The 17,721-nt window shown below is 37.5% G+C and overlaps 1 long non-coding RNA gene across 1 annotated transcript; it reads right to left on the bottom strand.

Annotated features, from left to right (window-relative positions):
- Positions 1-1,153: 1,153 nt before the first annotated feature.
- On the bottom strand, positions 1,154-17,514 carry LOC140498430 (uncharacterized). The gene is made up of 4 exons (XR_011965093.1): positions 17,298-17,514; positions 13,883-14,084; positions 8,062-8,131; positions 1,154-1,277 (listed from the first exon to the last, which is right to left on the bottom strand). It is a non-coding gene; the product is annotated as an uncharacterized lncRNA (long non-coding RNA).
- Positions 17,515-17,721: the final 207 nt, after the last annotated feature.

Genomic DNA, 17,721 nt, shown 5'->3' with positions numbered 1-17,721 from the left:
GATTCGGAATGGCAATGACTGCAGATTCCAACCCAATAGGTTAGGCAGTTATACAATCTTGCCTTTATTAGTTTTACCTGAAACCTTATTCCCTCTATTCACAAATGAAGATGAACATGTGGCTTTACTTTTTATCACTTCTAGTTTTATTGATGTATTTTGTTTTTATATTATGTCTATTTAAAGATTATTTATTCCTACTTCATGAGAGGTCTCTTGTTACAAAGTAGAAGCATCAAATGAACTTAATAATACAATGGTCTCATCTGAAAATACATACAACATTTCAGATCTGTACTATCCTCTTTCTATTTTTCAAAGTGAACAGAAATCAATTGTTTCTCCCTATCATTTGCCATTCCGTTGGAAAAAAGAAAAGAAAAAATAATAAATGTACATAGTCAAGCAAAACAAGTTCCCCCCCATATATACATACATACATACATACATACATACATTCATATATATATATATATATATGCAATTCTGAACCTCAGATCCATCATCTCTCTGTCATGGGTAGCCAATTACAACATTAGTCTTCTAGAAAAACAATTGGTTATTATATTGATCAGTTGTTTCTCTTTATAGTATGGTTGTGCTCCTGTAAATTGTTCTCCTGGTACTATTGCTGAAGTCCCTCTTGATTTTAGGCCTACAACTTTGGGCTATCACTGAGTATGAAGGAGAAAACCCAAGAACTCTCAACAAAATTATTACCTTTCCCTTAAACAAGAGGCACAGTAGCTGGTTCTTTCTATTTTGAAAATTCATGTAGAACTCACATGGATGCTGGGTCATCCCTACCCTCCTACCTCACTCTGTTTCTGGAGCTGAGTTCACCAGTGGTTTGGAGGACCATATTGGTATGTGATTGTAAGCTTCCCTGTGGTTATGGCTGCTATGGGAACCACCACTTTGGTATTCAAATGTTAAGCACATCTGACTCACTTTGGGAAGAGGTACTGTAATGTGAGTACTCAATTTTAGGGAAAATAAGCATGGAAAATCAAACAGAATCTCTCTAAAATAAAATAAGAGTATTTGACATCTTCAAAGTTAATCAATTTAACAGAGGTTAACTATGATGATCTAGTTTGAGAGAGATCTAGTCAGAAATGATACTTCATTCATTCAATCAACCATTCATTCTTTCAACAATCATTTATTAAGTAAGGCACTATGTTCTTGGAGCTGCTTCATGAGAGTAAGTGGGTAGGATACAGTGGAAAACACACAGGATTTGGATTCAAGTCTCTGATCTTCAGTTTTCTGATCTGAAAAGGAAAGGTTGGACTAGAAAATCAATTCGAACTTTATGATCCCATGAACAATTCCTCTTTTCACTTACCCAAATTCCAACGTTTGTTTTTATCATGTAAAGTATTACAGAGAAATTAGTCAAGGATTCACAATTCTTAATTAACACATCATTTTACTTGCTGATTCAGTAACAGTCAGGAAAAGAGTGGGATTAAGCTTTTATCCAGAATTAAAGTTACTATTTTTATTGATATTTTTTGCATTCTGTGTTCTATTAATTCTCCAATATATCCCTTCCTCCCCCTATTCTTTGTCAATCTTGAAATGTTATATATTTTTAATCCAGTTTAGCAAAACCAAACAACAAATAAACTGTATTTGGTGGTACACGTAATGTTCCACACCCCTAGTCCCTCACCCCTTCAAAAGTGGGAAAGGTCTGTTTTCTCAACTCTTTCTTGGAACCAAACATGACCATCATAATTACTCAGTTATACTCATATATACTCAATTGTATATTATTAAATTTCACTTTACTGCTCTTTCTGTTTACATTCTTTTGTTCATTGTGTAAATTGTTTGCCTGGTTCTGTTTGCTTCAATCTTCCTATGTCTCCCCATATTTTTACTGAATTATTTATATTGATGCTATAATATTCTATTATGTTCTTTTACCACAATTTTTTAGTCATCCTCAATCAATGGGTACCTACTTTGTTTCCCTTTCTTTGTTACCACAAAACACACTGTGATAAACTACATAAAGTCAAAACTCACCACATATGTTTGGTTTTATATATTGGATCTTTCCCACCATTTCTAACTGCTTTAGCATATATGCCTAGAACTGGGATCTCTGGGTCAAAAGATTTAATTTCCTTTTGCTACTAAATATAGTGAAAGCATGATACATTACGATGAGCAATGAACTTGGAATCTTAGGATCTAAGTTCAAATACTAGTTGTTTCACTTACTATCTGTATGTCCTTGGGCAAGTCATTTTATCTCTCTTGGTTTCAATTTTTTATTATTTGTAAAGTGAGAATTGAACCAGGTTCCTTCCAGATCTAAATCTCTGATCACATGACTTACTTAAATCATACTCTGCTCTGGAACTGGACACAGAGAATGCATTGAGATATGCTCTCCCTTACTTATTCATTTAACTTTTATCACATTTATTCTAGTCACTTGGAACAGAATATGATTCAAGATACAATGTAGAGGTGTTTATTATATGGGGAAAAAGGATTGGGAGGGGAACCAAAAGTACCCCAAAAAGCATTATAATCTCATAACACAACCCAAATAATTGTAAGCAGAAAAGTCAAAGTTCATTGGGGATGGAAAAAAAAAAGAAAATGGAAACAAAGACTTTCAAAGATTCCATTGGGGAGAGATTAAATATAAAGGCAGTCAAGATGGATGAACAAGTGTCAGCAGAAGGGGCTAACAACAGACAGGAAAATGGAATACTCTGACAATGTTAAAATATTCTGGCTAGACTTGTAATGGGTCTGTCCCAAATGACCTGAAAGAAGGCGTGAGTCTCCCTTCACACCAGGAAGAATCTGGTTCCAAGAGAAATTTGTGTCACTAAGACATGAGGACAGAAGGTGAAGAAATTATGATTAAGGCCAGACAAACTGAACTCATACTTTGAAATCTATTTTTAACATAAACCTTCCAGTCCATGTGAATGGGAAGGAAATCAAAGACTAACCGTAATGATAGCCATTGACAAATAGTCAGGGGAATGTTTGGAAAATGCAAGGTTGAAAAGTCAGAGCAGCTCAATAACAAAACACAGCTAAAGGAAGTGGCGGAACCACTTTTATTTATCTTTGTTCTTTTAATCATGGAAAACTTGGAAGGCTTCAGCAAGATTGGGTAAGAGTAAGTATGGTACCAACACTCAGACAAAAGCTTGGAAGTTGTTCCAAAATGTCAAAACCTCATTGGCCAGAGAATCCCATGAGGATCTGCTGAATTCTGAGCTAAAGAGAATCTAACTTTGAAGGAGAAGACTTCAGGATTAAACTTGGCAACACAAAGTTCAAATAGGCTCTAAATTTCAAGTCTACTATAAGGCATCTTTCTCAATTCTCCAAACTCCTCCTTCTGTACAAAAACAAGCTTGCTGTAAAGTGACTGGCTTTCTAAAGAGGCAGCACTCAGTAACTGTGGTATGACTGATACATACCAAAACCTTAAGATCTTTGCAGGAAGTAGATCAAGTGATTTATAATTGGAACAATGATAATTCAACTCTTAACTGCTGTCTTCATTGGGAAGAGTATAAGTTAAAAAGCGGTGGGGGTGGGGGAGGCAGAGAACCAGTGACTCCTAATCATTCCCTACTGATTCAACTTCTCTTTTCAAGATTCTGATGATCCTCCTCAACAGACCTGAGAGGTATTAGTCAAGAACTTTTATTAAGCACCTACTATGTGCCAGTCACTATTCTGAACACTGTGGATATAAATAAGAAAAATATGTCTTCCCTCAAGGAACTTAAATCTGAAGGAGGAAGACGTACACACAAAAAATATGAAAGTAGGAGTGTGGTTGGTACCTGGCACAGGGCTAAGATGTTTGTGGAACTGAAATCAAGCAGAGCAGCTAAATGAAGTAGAAGGTATGGACCAACTTCATAATTTCCATCAGTGTCTATACCTTCTGCTATACAAATGCTATTCCTACGGTTTTGCTACCAGTTTTATGAAGTCACTGCTCTTTCTGCATTCTTAATTCAAGGCCTGAAAATGGCAAAGCTAGGGCCAAAGGCACAAAGTATCAGTAGATTCTGGAGCTATATTTATGTTTATATATAGTCAAAATTATTAGATAAGGAGTATAATAAAGTAGGCTCTCCTTGATCTGGAAACACAACAAAAATGGAAGAGTTCTCTAAGTGGTCCAAGGAAAACATTGTTTCCTGTCTGCAAAGTCTTTATAGACAGGTAGGTAGTGGGGTAGAGTATGGAGTCTGAAGTCAGGAAGGCACAAGTTCCAATTCAGTCTCAGATACTTTAGGATCTCTGAGGCACTGGGCAGGTCATTGACCTCTGTAAAATACAAAATGACAATAAGAACATTACTTACCTCACATACCTATTGTGAGGATCAAGGGAGACAATATTTGCATTAAACACTCCTCAGGATCTGAGAAATTAAGAATCATGGAAATCAAGAGGTACAAATATTTCCCAGGTGCAATTCCTAGCTTGAAATTTATATTTAATTTAATGAGAAGATTGAGTAAAGGACCACTGCTCAATTGAGTTCTGTCTCCCTCTTCTCACCAGTCATGATGAAACTGCATTACATAAGGAAGGTAACTGAGACAATGAAGTGCCAAGCTCTCAAAGCATAAAGAAACATAAAATCTTTTCCCTACTACTTAAGGAAGAGGAAATTTCTTCAACCAAACTTGAGATACTTACAGGGCCTAGGCATTTGCTCATTAACAGATCAGCAACACACTCTGGTCACCTTTTAAAAGCAAAATGATCTCTCTAAGGAGTCAAGATTGTCAGCTTTTAGTAGCACTTCTAGCAGAGTTCAACAAAGACAGGAGGAGCATTTCATTTCCCTCATCCCCTGACTACCACATGGCAGTGTAAACTGTACTAGAGTCCAGATGAGACAAGGTAGAAGACAGGAGTTTCCTGAATCAAGGGAGTTAAGAACTAGCAGTCAGGGATTGAACTGAGATTTTCCCAGAAGAAATGCTGTACCTTGAAGAAGCAACATTCAGATACTATGAGAAAATAAATGAAATTAAGGCTCTGTAGTACTGTAGACCTCAGGGTTTGTTTTTTCCTCATGTGTTCCCTCAGTATATGCTTCTGTACTGGTATTTTCTAAGTGTATGCACACTTAGAATATTTGTGGAAGAGTGAACTCAAAGTTTATAGGAAGGATATTTTGTAGCTACTTTTCTTACAGTGTCATCTCTGCAAATGTCTTTGCTTTGGCTAATTGTAAATAGTCATTTGGACTGATTAGTAAAGATAAACTCACTGGTGGGGGCATATGAGCTTTAGGAGTTTTAGGAACGTGGGCTCATGGGGAACCTTAAACCTGGCATGAGCATTCCTGTCTTGGAGACCTCAACCTATGAGTGCAAATTAGTGAATATTTGCCAAATGTTATGGGCTAGCCGTCTTTGAAGAAAGACTCACTTGAGTTTACCACAGCACAATTTTTGAAAGCAGGCTAGACAAATTCCCATGATTCCCAATGATAAGGAAGAGTTTCTAGTGTTTCAGAGTGTAACTGTTCCCTCTCCAATTCCTGGGTAAAAATACAAAAACCTAATTTACTCTCAGTCCATTAGGCAACTACTCAATAGAGTAGCCCATCTTTCCTTGGACACTATCCCCAAAGAACTTCAAAAGAGAATAGAAAAAAGTCATGTACATTTACATCTAAATACTACATAAAGTCTTAGCTCATGCCAATTGAGAGCAAGTATACAGTTTAATCGGTTCCCAATGACTCTCTTCTCCTGGTACTTCAGTGCTAGAGGAAGGAGGGTTAAGTCTCTCCATGAAGTAGCTTTGCCCTTACAAGATGTTTAAAATAGGCCCCTGAGTTTTCAATTGCTTTATAGGAAAATATCTTTAATATCAACCAGATTATTTTTAATTATCTCTAAGCAATTTGATAGCCTCGGACAAAGTAAGGAAGAACATAATTACATGAAAATGAAAAACGTAAGGAAAAATATTCTTCTGCTGAACTTCCCAACAGCTCTGTTTAAATAGAAGTTGGTTCTCATTTCATTTGAATGGATTCACTCATCCTTATTTTCATTACAGGAGTCAGGACACAAGCCAATTCCTCAAATTTATCTTAAGCTCTGTTTCTGTTTTTTTTAGTTGAAAGAATACAACAACCAAACCTCCAGTTTTCCTTAACTTCTACCGCACTGTCAACATAGAGGTAAATACATATTTCCTCTACTAATCTTGTTCTTAGCATGGAAAGATTTGAATAAGGTTAATCAATGTGTATAAGATTATGTAATCCCATATAGAATGGAAAAAGACCTTAGAGATCATTTAATCCAAATCCTTTATTTTACTGATGAGGAAACTGAGGTCCTTGGAGGTTATTAAGTGTCAGGTAATGAGTAAGAGGCAAGAAGTTCTGTGTTGTTAATTCAATCATTTCAGTAAAGTCCAACTCTTTGTGTTCCCATTTGGGATTTTCTTGGCAAAAATACTGGAATGATTTGCCATTTCCTTCTCCAGCTCATTTTAGGTGGCTTGCCCAAGGTGACACAGCTAATAAGTGTCTGAGGCTGGATTTGAATTCAGGTCTTCCTTACTCCAGGCTTGGTTCTCTAACCACTGGGCCACCTGGCTGCAAGATATTCTATAACTACTAACAAAATGGCACTGAATAAATCAGTCGGCTTGTCTTGGTGTCTGGCACATAGGAAGCTCTTAGTAAATGCTTTTTTTGATTAATTCCTTCAGTTTTTCTGTAAATAAATTCAGCTTTTCATCTTATCCAGGAGACCTTAGTAGATCTGTAATTTCTTGATAGATTCAATGTGCCAAATAGTCATGAGATCATCATATCCTACATCTGGAGCTGGACGATACCTCAGATGTCATCTAGTCCTATCTTGTCTTTTTGTAGATTCAGAAATTGAGGAACAAGGAGTTTAAGTTACTTACCTGAAGTACAGAGGTATTATAAGGGGCAGAGATGGAATTGAACCTTGTCTTCTAGCTTCTATTTTCTTATACCACACTGTCCCTATAGAAATTAATCTTCACTTGGTAAATGACCATGTTAGTCTAATTCCTTAAGCTTGCCTCAAAGAATGACATGGAGCTTTGTGCTATATGGTATTTAAAGACTTCTTGACAGGCAACAGATGTGATGGGGCTGTCACTCGAATTGATGCTAGAATTCCCAGCCTAAAGGTACAACAGACACTCAGAGCATTTGCTGCTTTGTTTCTGAGCTGACATTCTGAGGAGGTCAGGTTAAAGGCTGCACATAGACATGTCAATTTCAAACCCAAGGTGCTTCTTTTCATTCTTGTTAGAATCCAACAACTTGTAAGTGGGATAATATTTCATCCACTTCACTTGCAAGTGATTGGTCGTGATGGCTTTTGTGGTTTTCCAACTAATTAAAATTGTTCTGACTAAGGTAAAGGACATATTTGAAAGCTATTTCTGCCTGAACTGGATCTTCTCTGTTGGGGGAAGACAACAGGACAGTTTCTGCACAGCAAATCAGCCTGAAATAATGTCATAGAAGATGACAAATTCCTACATTTAGTTCATACATCTCAAAATGTTTTTGAGAAAAGTCCCATTGTGATCATTTTGTACGGTACCTTCCTGTTGTCCAAAAAAAAGATGTAAATTAGACAAGACATGACTCCTGTGCCCCCATCATCCCTAGTTTCAGTAGCTGAGCTCCTGTCCTATAGTATCAATTGTCCAGAAAAGAAGTGAGACTTCCAAGTTATACAGGAGCTGCGTTTATTATCAGCCTGTCAAAAATTGGCATCATTGACTCCTAATTTCAGGAATTAACAAGAACTTCATTCAAAATTAGACCACAGATGAAATTTGACATATTTTTGAATTTGTATAAGGAGACTTCCCACCCCCTAGCCCCCAGCACAATTCTTTTCAGCTCAATCAATTGGGAGGCAAAAAGCTCAAATAGATATGGTGCTGGCCATGAAGCCAAGAAAACCCTGTTTCGTGTGGTATCTCAGTCACTATATACAAGTTTATGACACTGAACAAGTCACTTACTTTCTCAGAACTTCAATTTCCTCACCATGGAAACGCAGATTTTAATTCTGGTAGCACCTAGCTCACAGCACTGTTGTAAGACCCAAATAAAATGAAATATGTAAAATGTTTTGCAGAAATTATCATACAAATGCAATATCATGCAAATATCATACAAGTGTCAGCACATCTTTAATTTTGTCTGAACTGTTTTCCCTTCATGGGGATGAAGAGATCATTCTCAGTAATGTCATTGGTCTAGCTTCTTGCTGCTTGAGTCATCTCAGGGTGGGGAGGGGAGAGGAAAAAAAGGGAAAAATGTTACATGATAACTTTATTATATGTTCAAAAGGAACAGTACATTGTACATAACAGAATTACAGTTTCATGTGCAATCATCTCTTTTTTTACTGTTATTGGAAATGCTTATTTTATTTTATTAATTAAAAATAAAATAAACAATTTCTTTTAAAAAATCCAAGGTATAGAGAATTGATATCTGAGGTTTTAGTGGACTTTGCTAATTTCCCTTTAGGAATGGCTCTCTGACTTCTATTACAGTAGGTAGTTGCCATGGTGAAAATGGAGGCACAGGGGAGTTGCCATTTTATTGGCACATTGAGAACCAGCCTTAGAACTAATTAGATCTGAGTTCAAATTCTGCCTCTATTGAATACAGGCTGTGTGACCCTGTCTAAGTCACCTAACCTCTCAGGCAACTTTCTGACTTTAAGTCCTCATTTGTAAGCCAATTTAGTCACAGGTCAGTCAATCAACAAACATTTATTAAGGGTCTTCTGTGTGTCAGACATGGTGCTAAACGCTCCACAGTATGTTTTTAAGCTTAGACATTATATCCTTTTTATCCATTTAACCATCTTTGTTGGTTTCTCATCCTTGATCATCCCTCCATAAGATCAACCCACTTCTCCCACCAGTGAGTTCCTTCTGAGATGCCCTTCTGGGACACCCATTTTATGGAGGGGCCCAAGCAAACTTTCATTTGCTTGTTGGCCCTTTCCATGATTTTCTGACTTCAAAACCATTTCCCTGCCCTGGTTACCTTCATCCTCAAATTTTCCTCTGTTTGTCAGCTCCCTTTTCTGTGTTGTCTTTCCCTATTAGAAGGTAAGTTCTCTTAGGGCAGGAATACCTTTTGGTTTTTTGCTTATATTTGTGTCACCAGAGCTTAGCACAAAGCCTAGTACATAATACACTTATTATGTCTTTCATTCCTTCTTTCCTGTCTGTTGTTATTAGTAATGTCATGTTTATTGCACTTATATACCATAAATGTTCTATTACATTCTAACCCCTGAGTTACTAGATCAACTTGAGTTAAGTCTAGCTCAGAATAATCAATTAGCTTTTTTTTTTTAATTTCCTGGGCAATTTTTTATTTTAAGAAATCAATATAATTTTATACCCTCCTGTTTCTTAACCAAGGCCTAATATATTTCAAATGCATTTTTTTCTTAGAGGCATACTCCTTGGGTTGTTTGAAAGAGGAAGCTATGTGTGGACAATCTTATTTCTACTCTGTTACTCTCAAAGGTAATTTGATCATTGTAATGATTTAAACTATATGGACACAAACATTTTATTAACACAGTAAAGCATAATTATCCTATTGTTGTCTTCTTTGGTAAATTTTTTGCTAGTTTAGCTGCCCCTCTCTTTTTCAACTTGCCATGCTGGAGAGTCTGTTATCTCTGTTACTCATCCTCCACCATATCCAACATTATAGTTCAACAAATTCAATGATTCAGCAGTGTGGTGTAGCAGGTAGAAAGTTGGTATTGAAGTCAGAGATACTTGCATTGTCCTGCCTCTAACTTGACTATAAGACTTTTGGCAAGTCCCTGAATCTTCTAGAACTCTGCTTAATTCTCTGGTCAGAACCTCTGAGGGCCTTCCCCTCCAAAACAGATTCTTTTATAAAGGCAAACTGGACCATCTTTTGCCTGAATTCTTACCTAGCCTTTAATCACTGGGTACATGTTCCCTCAGACAAAATGAGACTTAGGAAAGATGTTAGCTTAAAAAGCTTAAAGAAATGTAAGGTCTCCCACTACATTTGAGGCCATCACCAGTCATCCCAACCTATGTCTTTCCACTAGACTACAGTGACTCTGGAGGAGAGAGTGAGGCTGATGACTTTGCACAACCCTGACTCACTTAAATCCAATTCACTTTCAAGTCATCACCCTCTTGATGTTATTGGTCGTCTTCAAAAAGGAAGGATGAACAACAAGTTACAAAGAACAGGTCAACTTAAATTGGTATAGTTACCACATTAGGAGTTCCCTAAGTCAATGAAGTCACTGGTCCAATCTCTATCCCTATCTCTGTGTTCAAAGAACTGTGTTAGACATGAGGTATGTAACAAAAAAAAATCAGTTCCTACCTTGAAAGAGCTTATTTCCCACTGGAGAATTCTACCATTCAGATAAAGATACAGACAAAGTAGATAAAAAACAGTTTCAAAGGGGAAACACTTGTAACTTGGGCAACTGGAAAGTCCTCCTACAGAAGATGGGATAAGGGCTGTTTTGTTTCCATGTTAAACACAGTAGGTGGCACAGTGTATAGAGTGCTGAGCCTGGAGTCAGGAAGACCTAAGTTCAAATCTGGTCTCAGATACCTATTAGCTGTGTGACCTTGAGCAAACCACTTAACCTGTTTGCCTCAGTTTCCTCATACACAAAATAGGGATAATGATAGTACCTATCTCCCAGAGTTGCTGCGAGAATCAAATGAGATAGTAATTGTAAATCACTTAGCATAGTGCCTAATAATAATAGTCAACATGTATGCAGCACTTTATCTCAGGGACTGTGTAGCACATAACAGGCATGAAATACTACTAGTTATTCTGATTATTATATTTTTATCCCTAGAATCCAGCATATTGCCTAGCACATAGAGGGTATTTGAGAAAGTATTGCTTGCTGATTGATTCAATGATAAAATGTATACTTGCAATTAGTAGTATTATTTGATTTTCTCCAGCAGCACCTAAATTAGGGCAAAGCAGATGGATATTGGAGCCAATCTAGGGTGGAGTTTTGGAAAAGGATGGAATGTGGGGAGATGAGAGGACAAAGTTCAATTGTTTACCAGTATCATCATGTTTGTGGGAGGTGTCAGTCTAGAGCAGCACTTCTTAAACTGTGGGTCATCACTCCATATGGGATTGAAGTGCATAAGGAGCCAAGAGTGGAAAAAGTTTTAGAAGCCCTGGTCAAGAGAATGGATGGTGAATAGTGAAATCAGGGAAGGTGGAGTGACTGCAGCTTGTGGTAGAGAGGAAGACCATATTCAGAAGGGGTGAGACCCAGGGAGACATGAAAGGGTGGGAGATGATAATGAGATAGAGGACTTTCAGAGCTGAATACTGGAGATAGAATGTTTTTTATAATGATGAGATGAGGGTAATACTATCCCTCTGTATTTGACTGGAGGTAGATGAATAGGCAGATTAGAGAAACCAAGACAGTGGATAGCAATCTATACATTGATTGCACCAAGTATGAAATTGTGGAAATGGGGTATAAAGGAAAAATGGTAGCCCTGTATTGGCCTTCTTGAGAAAGGAGAGAGAATTATATACCTCCTCCTGCCCCATCCTCTACCTATGGGTTGATAGATAACTGTCACCATGATCTAGATTGGGCAATTTTTCTGTTTGAAGTGAAACTTCAAGGCACAAAAGTTGTTGAATATTGGCAACAGGAAAATCAGAACAGAAACAATGAGCAAGGAGCATGGTTATTCCTTCTACTGACCAATACATGGAAGTAGAGAAGAGGAGGGAGTGCTGAAGAGACTGGTCATGGGTGCCTTGTCTTCTGGGAGGAGTCACGATTATAAGGAGATGGAAGGAATGAAAAGAGGTCTAATAGAAGGGGCAGTGGCAACAGAATGCAGGTTCCAGACAGCAATATACAAAGACACAGACAGATGTGATGGAGCAGCGAGTGTTAGCAAGGGAAGGCAGTTTGTAAAATAAGCATCCTTCAATTCCACATCACAAGGATTCTAAGAGGAAGAGAGGAATGTCTGCAAGCCACAAGGCAGTGATATTTTTCCTAAAAGCAAGAGGCCAGTGCCTCTGGAGGCAGCCAGGATATTTGTTTGATCTCTTCAGATATTTCCATCCTGAAGCTCTGGATCTGGATTTCCCCTTGGACAGTGAAAAGTCTGGTATCTGGGCCATAGCTGGTTATAGAGCACTAAGGGATCTGTTTTAATTCATCCCCACCTCAGCACAGGATAGCTCTGCCCCAGGTCCTGGCCCTATACTGAATACTTTGATCTTCACTGTCTGACTAGAAGGAAGAAGGAGTCTGAATTTCTGGGTCTTTGGTCATAAAAAAATACCCAGGAATGTAGGTGTCCTGTTGATGAGGGACTGCTCCTAGAGTTTTAACACCAACAAGCCTAGAATCTGAGTCCTTGTTAGTATATAATGTCTGAGACCTCCTTTCAGCAAGAATAGCTTTATTACAGGGCCCCAGTAAGATACCGGCTTGATTTTTCACTTTCTAGTATCTATTTCCAGATCACTGCTGAAAGTTGAATGATCTGGTGGTGAGGGGCTTATCTAAGTGACTTGATGGTAAGAATCCAGGAATTGGGGCCTTTACTTACACATTCCAATTTGAAACACTTCCAGTTTGCTTTGTAATGTGCATTATATGCAAAGAGAAAGGATGAAACAGTGGCCAGGGCATTCAGTCACCCCTGTGGACACCCCTGGGAGCATCATTTAAGAACTCTGTTCAGGGCACTGGAGGGATATTCCGAAGGAACTGAGATGGGGGAGGGGAGAGATTTAGAACTTCACAGAAGCAAGAGTCTCATTGAGGTACAAAGTACCTCTCTGAGCATTGGGTTTAGTGAACAGTCAGCCTCAGAACCAGGAAGATCTAGTTCATGAAGGCATATTGGCAAGTCATTTAAACAATGTTCTAGGTATCTCTCTAATATTAAAGGTGCAGAGTAGTGTTGACCTGCATTTGGAACCAATAACTCTCTTTAAGGCTCAGTTCTGTCAGCACCTCCTCTATAAGGCCTTTCTTGATTTCTTGATTCTGCCAGTTTCTGCATTCTCAGCCCATCAATAAATTATCTTATACTTACATTTTATCTATTTGCACCCAATGTGTGTACCAGCTGTAAAATCCTTGAGATCAGGAGCTTTCATTTTTATTTAATTCTTTGTATTCCTGCCATACCTCAAACAGTCCCTGACACATGATGAACACTTAAATCTTCTTGGAACTGAATTGAATAGATAATAATATTTAACATCCCACAGTGAAATTCTATAGTTATCTGAATATGATGCCCCAGAAATAATGGTACATCCAAGATAACTTAATGGTGTTTAGGATAGATCAAAGAGATCTCACACAAAGAAAGAATAACCACAGTTCTTCCAGGTAGCCAAAGAATGGACAAGAGGCCTGGGTACAAAAGTAAGAGAGAAAAATAGTCAGAACTCAAACTTACTTCCTGCTTTCACTCACCTTTGCAACAAATACAAATATCAAGTCACTTTTCACTGCAAAATGGCAGAACAGGTTCTACTACTCACTCACTCTCTAGACAGTTCCCTCAGGCTCCCTCCAAGAGAAATTCGGTTTAATTACCACTTGCTACAAGTTAGAAAGTACATACACTAGGTATCTTTCTAGTTCTACTGAAGTCAATGTGATTGACATTTTGAAGGAACAGTAATTTCCCAGGCTGCCTGCCCTCATTCAAGTGGAATGAATTTGGAAAATCATTTGTCATTGTTCAGCATCTGGTGTTTGTGAAGCCAAAGGAAACTTACCCAGTCATCCTGAGAGGGCATCTCTGTGAAGTATTATAAGCAAATCCATTGTGCAGATCCTAACACTGTAAGCTCTGACAATGAGCTGGTGACAGTGTCTTGGTTTGAACTCAAAAGTTCTTCTAGGGAATACACGAGATGCAATTGTATCAATTACCTTCCTTTAGGACTCTAGTGCTCTTTGATCATTACTGTAGCTTCACTGTAGTAGAGAAAATAAAGGATGAGGTAATGGAGACCAAGTGAAGGAAGTACTGAGGGGGGAAATGAGGACAGCACAAAGTCAAAAAAGCAGAAAACCTGAAACCTGGAAGGGTCAACTGCACCAGTCCATTTTTGAGAAGAAATCTTCTCTATTTCATTCTGAACAAGTTGGCATCCAGCCACTGCTTGAAGACCTCTAGTCACATTTCTCTTTTGGACAGTTCTGATCATTAGGAAATGGTTCTTTATACTGAGCCAAAAACTAGTGCTCTATAACTTCCACCTAACTCTAGTTCTCAGTTCTTTTTACTGGGCAAAAGAAAATAAGTCTAATACTGGTATTCCCATTGAATACAAGAAGACGATTACCATCCCTCACTGCTTCCCTCTATAATTCTTCTCTTGGTTATAAATTCTCAGCTCCTTCAACTGATCCTTGTATAACAAGGTTTTGAGTCTCACCATCTTGGTAGTCCTCTTCTGGGTGCATTTCAATCCATTCAGTATCATTTTCAAAATGGGAAACTGAGAATAAAATATAATACACCCAAAGGAGAGCATAGCATAGTCTCACTTCATTCATTCTAGATGCTATGCTACTCTTAATCACACCTAAAATCAAATGATCTTTTTCTTTTTTCCTCTCTCCCTTCCTTTTTTCTTTCTTTTCTGTTTCTTCCCTCTCTCCTTCCCTCTCTCCTTCCCTTCCTTCCCTTCTTCCTTCCTTCCTTTCTTCCTTTCTTTTTCTTTCCTTCCTTCCTTCTTTCCTTCCTTCCTTTCTTCTTTTCTTTCCTTCTTCCTTCCTTTTTGGCCTTCACACCACACTGCTGACATTTTGGGTTTGTAGTTCACTAAATTTTCTGATTTTTTTTCCACACAAATTATTTACTCACCATAACTACTTTATTCTATGACATATTTGTACAACTGAGCTTTAACTCAAATATAGGACTTTATATTTATCATTATTGCATTTATTTTTCTTTTTTAGATCAGGTTCATTGTTCTACAACATCTAGATTTTCTTGGATCTGAATTCTGTCATCCATTGTCTTAGTTACTTCTCTGAATTTCATGGAGTTTTAAAATGCTGCAACAGTTATAACAGATTGTTATAACATGTTTGCCTTTCATTTAAGACACTGCTTTAAAAAATATCAAATAGAACTAAGGACAGACCCCTGTGACACTCAACTTCTGTCCTCATTTCAGGTTTACACTTATTATTAATCATACCTCTGTATGCATAGTCATTCAACCAGTTCTATATTGAGAAACTAATTAAAGAGGAAGCCTGAGATAGAGCACTAAATGTATTTGTCAGCACTTTAGTGTAGGTTCAGTGCCAAAGTGCTTTCATAGCTGCTAATTAATTAACTGATTCACCGTTTAGTGTTATAAGCTTTATATCGATTTAATGTAAACTACAATTTTATTTTACCTGGGGATTAATTTATAAATAAAAGTATGTTACATTGATAACACCTTGGTTAGATATGTTAATTGAACCTAAAATTACTGTACAAAATCATCCAAGATTGATTTTTTTTTAAATAGTGATGTAATGTTGAAGGGAAATGTTGATTGAGTTGGGGGATTTTTCCCTGAATGATTGCCAGGATATTTGCTGACCATCCATTGGGTGAGTTAATAATGAACCTCAAAATATGCAAATGGTCCTGAAGTCTTAAGGTTTTGAAAAGTAATAAATAAGAGGGAGAGCATGAGGTATGGTCAGGAACCTTACAGATAAGAACTGAGTGAGACAAGACAAAATCTGGGGAAGTTAAATGTGGTCCTGAAGACCTAGCACAAAAAACAAGAACTCCCTCTTTCCATGTTACAACCAGAAAGATGTACTAACAGAAAATTTGAATGGAAGTAAGGATATATATACATCCAAGAACCATTTGGACAGAAAAATCAAATCCACATGAAAATCATTTATTTTTTTTCAGTCTTTATCATTGAAAATCATTTAGGAAAACCATTGTGACATAGTAGATAGAGCCCTGGATTTGGATTCAGGGATATTTGGGTGAAAATATTGCTTCTGGAACTGGTTATATGATGATAGGTGAGTCATAATATCTATCTCAAAGGACTGCTGTGAAATTTAAATAAGAGAATGGATGTAAAATACTTTTCAAAATCTTATGTGCTTTGTAAATATGTTATTAATTATAAAACACTATGTGATACAAAAAGTCAGCTTATAGTATTTTTTCAATGATAGGATTGAGGAAAAAAGGAAAGAAATAAAGAAGGGAGGGAGGATAGAAGGGAAGAAAAGGATAAAAAAAGAAAGAAGGAATGAGGAAAAGAAAGAAGTAATGAAGGAAGGAGAGAAGGTAAGATGGAAGAAATGAAGGAAAGGCAAGACGAGGAAAGAAGGAAATAAGGAATGAGGGAAAGAAAGAAGCAATGAATGAAGGAGGGAAAGAAGGAAAGAGGGAAGAAAAGATGGAAGGAAGGAATGAAGGAAGGGTGAAAGGAAGAAAGAAGGAAAGAAAGAAGAAGGGAAGGAAAGAATGATGGAAGGAATGTGGAAGGTAAGGAAACAAAGACGAAGGGAAGCAAGGAAAGAAGGAAGGAGGGAAGAAGAGGGAGAGAAAATTTTATTAAACACTTACTCTGTGCCAAGCACACCACAAAGTGCTGGTGATATAAATTCCAGTGTAGCAATAGAAGAGGGAGTGGTCCCCAAATGTATAGAGAAACCTACATATGACCAGGGCTTGTCCTTGTGTGTGGGCCAAATGTGGGGCAGAATAGACATCTCTAGTTTCTTCTCCCCTCTCCTTTCTCCAAAATACACTTTCTTTCCTGCCAGGAAGGAAAACAGGACAGAAGCCACTCTACTCCCTTCAGAGAGGAGAGTGTACTAGGCTAGATGTTTTTCTATCTGCTCCCTTAAAATTTGTTCTTCTAGGGGACTGGAGTCATCTAATTTTTGGTTAGTTTGTAATTTTTGTGGGAAAAGGGACCCCAAGATCTATATCCAAGGTTTGACCCCTTTCCCAATTAATACTAATTCCACAATGAATGCACATAAAGAATAGCAAAGAGATCCATTCATCTAAATCACAGCAAACCAAAAATCAGAGAAGGTATACAAAAGACAATATATATCAGACAACAGAGAACGAAGGAGTTCTCCCATTGGCGATGAGATAATTCAGCTGAACCAAGAGAGGATCCTGGATCTTACCTGAGGAGAAATGCCTCTGAAGTCTCTAGAGTAGCAAGCTGGGAATAGGAACATTATAGAGTCTACCATTCCTTGCACAACTTTCCAGTCTCTTCCTTCTGCATCTTGAAGTGGAGTTGTCTTCTTCTTTCTCAAAGGTGGAAGCTGAGAGCACCTAAATGATGAGTCTGCAAAGGAAGATTAGCTGACAACTGAAGCTCTCTCTTACCAACTCTACCTCACCTCTTATGCAGAGCAGAACTATCATCTCTACCAATAGACAGTGCCATATCAATGGGCATTGTGACAGGGGTTCCATAAGCAAAAAGAGAGTCCCTGCCCTCAAAGAACTTACATTCTTTTTTCCTTTTTTTAAAATTTATTTTTAAAATTTAATTAATTTATCTGTTTTCAGTTTCCAACTATCACTTCCATAAGTCTTAAA

Source organism: Notamacropus eugenii, chromosome 4, assembly GCF_028372415.1.
Source record: "Notamacropus eugenii isolate mMacEug1 chromosome 4, mMacEug1.pri_v2, whole genome shotgun sequence".
In the NCBI taxonomy this organism is placed as follows: Eukaryota; Metazoa; Chordata; class Mammalia; order Diprotodontia; family Macropodidae; genus Notamacropus; species Notamacropus eugenii.
This window is presented reverse-complemented; position numbering and strand designations above follow the sequence as displayed.